A 4164-nucleotide genomic window follows, 5' to 3' on the forward strand; every position below is an offset into this window, starting at 1 on the left:
TGCTTCCTGTCGAGCCGTATATTGTATTAGAAAAAACTATGGTTGGATTATCTAGACACGGAGCAATACAGTTTTACCGTGTAAACTGTGGATGACTTGGAAAAGGAAGATTTTCATTTTTTATGGATAAAGATTTTTTTTGTTAAAATTCCCAGTTTGCACATGTCCTTACTTCCCGTATCTAAGGAATGACACTGAAATTTGGATCTCTTCACATAACAAGTGCCTTTTTAAAATACAGTATAATAATTAAAGGCTACCATTTTGTAGAATATTCTTGTATTTCACTTTTACTTGTCCCCATGTTCTAGTGGGTCCCATGGAGGCTCTGACATAAAAGAACAAAGTAAATATGAGATTATTAAAATGCAAAAATTAATACTGTAGAAAGTGATAGAAACATCTACCATGGACAGTATTTACACATTAATTTGTCTGCTGCTTTTTGCCAGCCCTCTCTCCTGGCCTTAACAGATTTTTAGGTGTTTTAATTAATGACTCAAATTCGGCATAACCTTCCATTAAAAGCTTTTGTTCTGCTGGGAAAAAAACTGTGGGCGTTCTTTGGCCATGCTGAACAGCCAATAGCAGTGCTGCTGATCAATGTTTCTACTATCGATACATTTCCCCTTTTAAACAAACGCATGAACGCGCAGTTGTCTCAGATAACTCAATCCAGTGATACTAATCATAAACAACAGGTGTGTTCGAAGAACCCAGTTAGCCGGATCATGATTAGCCGGATGAAATCATCTTGGATGTCTCATTTGATCTTGGATGTTTTAAGCAACGTACGAAGAACGGACCCCTGGAGACAAAGGAGCTACAGGTTTGTGCTTTGAAACAATTAGTTCGACTCTTTGTTTATTATGCACTTTTAAAAACTCACAGTATTTAAAAAAATCATACAGATCTGCATACCCAGTGAGCTTGAAGCCAAGAAGTTGCCTTTCACTGAACTATTTATGGAATTGGTGAGTAGTGAACAATGTTTGTTTGTTTAGCATGTTGGTGGTAGTAGCCAATGCTAATTGTTTGTTTTACCAATTGTCACAGTTTAACTTCTTTAATTCAAAATATGTGTTTAAGATGACATATGACATGATGATATAAATGCTGATATCTTTATTTTTTCTGAAAGACTAGATGTGGATGTAATGGCATTTATTTATGTAAGTAAAAAGTCTAGTTAACTAGCAGACTGGTATTTCACTGGTCCTGTTTTATTTTAATACAGGCCAGGTGATCCTTTTTAGGGTTAAAAGGATGGCAAGCTTTTCACAACTGGCTGGGCCAGGAGAACCTGATATTCCCTCCATGCTGATCTAGTAGGGGGCTGATGGTCTGTAGCATTTTTCCTTTCCTTCTCATCATACCGACACACAATTCATGATTCATCTCTTCTCCGTTGGACACAATTTGCGCTTAGGCATTTTTCACCTCAAATAACTGGACAATCAAACTATGGACTTTTGAAATGTGTGTCAGTCAGACATGGTGCTGACTGGTGGGGAAATGCAGGAGTTTTGTGCACATTCATGAAGATCTACTGCAGTGTTGTATGTATTTATATTGTTTGGGTCTATGTATGTTTTGTGGTGTTTTATTTTTTTCCCTTGCTTTAAAAATACATATTAAAAGCAGTTATTCTTTTGTATTGGTTTTTCATTAATCACTGACAACAGCTCCTGCAGACAAATTTAGACTTCTGATGTCATATGCGTTCTATTCTTTAATATCTAAATTAGTGTTACATAAACAAATGGACAGTCATCTCGGGACAGAATGGACACGTAGATATCCCTTGAGCCAGGCTAACAGTGACACGTAAACCAAAAGACAACATGGGAGGAATCGACCAATCCTGGAGCAGGTCTTTGCTGAGCCATATAAACTGGTGTAACTGTGAGTCTGGCACGCTCGCTTCTGGATCTTAACCTGTCTACATGGTTTTATGTATCAGAGTCCAGTACAAAAGCTGTGAACATCCCTCTGCCTTGTTAAATTAAATATGTTAAAGTATGGTTTCTGTTTCAAGAGTCTTTTTATTCCTACATAAGTCTACAATAGAGAAGATCACTTATAACAGGTAAAGAACTTTGGAGAACCACAACAGGGTGTGATTGATTCAGAGCAAAGAGTGTCATTACAACTGTCAGCTGCTGCATCTGCACTTAGGCTCTCTCTGCCCGCCCTCTTTCTCTGATCTCCCGATGACCTTACCTCTGTTTTATGGGTGTTAAATCCCTGAAGCGGGATAACAGTTTTGGATCCAGGACAGACAAAGCACCGTGGGAAGCGACCGTGATCCTGCCGTATCTCTTGGACTCCCCGAACTGGGAGCATCTCTGGGGGATCTGGTAGGGATGCCGGCACCGTGGTTTGGATTTCCCCAATAAATGGAGCAGAAACAGCATTTGGTGTGAACGCACCATTAGCCTTCTTACAGGCACAGCTACCACTGTAGGGTTACACTCAGCTTTCTAACAATGCAACACAGGCCATCTAAAGATGAGGGGTGACTTTAGTTTCTGTTCAGAATAAGTAATGATGAACTTGTTAGTCACATGGAACAATGTCATTCTACAATAAGGTTTTTTTTTTTAACAGAAATGTAAAACTCACTAGGATATATCTGTTTTTTTTAAATAAAATAATTGGAGAAATGACGGCAGCAATGGCTGAGGAGGAAGGACATTTTATTTAAAAGTCAAAGATAGTAACACATGTCATAGATACAGAATAGTAAAGAAAATCACAATCTCAAGCTATAAAGTGCCACAAGGAATTTAAATAATAAAGGCGTTTTTATCCTGGCCTCATCAGTTCAGTCAGTTATTTTGTCTTGGTCACATTTTTGTTCTTAGAGGTTATTCAACTAATTTTAACACAGCTGTTTATTTAGAATACAATTACATATACAGGACTGTCTCAGAAAATTAGAATATTGTGATAAAGTTCTTTATTTTCTGTAATGCAATTAAAAAACATGAAATGTCATACATTCTGGATTAATTACAAATCAACTGAAATATCGCAAGCTTTTTATTGTTTTAATATCGCTGATTATGGCATACAGCTGAAGAAAACTCAAAAATCCTATCTCAAAATATTAGAATATTTCCTCAGACCAAATTAAAAAAAATTTATATCAGCAAAACAAAATCAAACATTTGAAAATGTCCATTAATGTACTCAGTACTTGGTTGGGAATCCTTTTGCACAGATTACTGCATCAATGCGGCGTGGCATGGAGGCAACCAGCCTGTGGCATTGCTGAGGTGTTATGGATGCCCAGGATGCTTCAATAGCGGCCTTTAGCTCATTTGCATTGTTGGGGCTGGTGTCTTTCAGCTTCTTCTTCACAATACCCCACAAATTCTCTATGGGGTTCAGGTCAGGGGAATTGGCAGGCCAATCAAGGACAGTAATGCCATGGTCAGAACACCAGTTACTGTGAGAATCTGATGTCGTCTCTTAACCACTACCATACTTGTGATTTAGTTTACTGAACCAAGCTGAGTGTTTTTCAAGGCTCAGGAAACCCTGCAGTGTTTCCAGTTAATTAGACGATTCAAGTGATTAGTTGAATAGCCTACTCGTATACTTTTTCACGATATTCTAATATTTTGAGATAGGATATTTGGGTTTCTTAAGCTGTAAGCCATAATCAGCGATATTAAAACGATAAAAGGCTTGCGATATTTCAGTTGATTTGTAATGAATCCAGAATGTATGACATTAATGTTTTTTAATTGCATTACAGAAAATAAAGAACTTTATCACAATATTCTAAATTTCTGAGACAGTCCTGTAATTGCCTTTATTTTCCTTGTATTACCTGCCTTATACTGTTATTCAACATCTAAGATTAAACTGGTGGCCATACAGGTAGTTTTGGGTTCAATACTTTTACAAGCACAAAACCGTGTCAGGCTGGAATACTGGGTTCTTTGCAGTCACTGCATTACACTAAAGGGGAATTGAAAAAAAATTGTTACTTTTGTTAACTTTTATGTTAACCTGTTTTAGATTAGAGGTCGATATTACTACAGATAAACTGAACAAATCAGTGCTACACCCTTACCAATGAAGGAATCACTGTGTTAGATATTGAGCTCACTGTAAACAATATGAGCTACAGATCATTAAAAGAAGAGTAAT

At 37.1% G+C, this 4164-nt stretch overlaps 1 long non-coding RNA gene across 1 annotated transcript; it reads left to right on the top strand.

The window, feature by feature from the left end:
* Window positions 1–787: 787 nt before the first annotated feature.
* On the top strand, window positions 788–1697 carry LOC110368192. The gene is made up of 3 exons (XR_002427956.2): window positions 788–829; window positions 912–974; window positions 1238–1697. It is a non-coding gene; the product is annotated as an uncharacterized LOC110368192 (long non-coding RNA).
* The last annotated feature ends 2467 nt before the right edge of the window (window positions 1698–4164 follow it).

Source organism: Fundulus heteroclitus, chromosome 21, assembly GCF_011125445.2.
Source record: "Fundulus heteroclitus isolate FHET01 chromosome 21, MU-UCD_Fhet_4.1, whole genome shotgun sequence".
Taxonomy (NCBI): Eukaryota; Metazoa; Chordata; class Actinopteri; order Cyprinodontiformes; family Fundulidae; genus Fundulus; species Fundulus heteroclitus.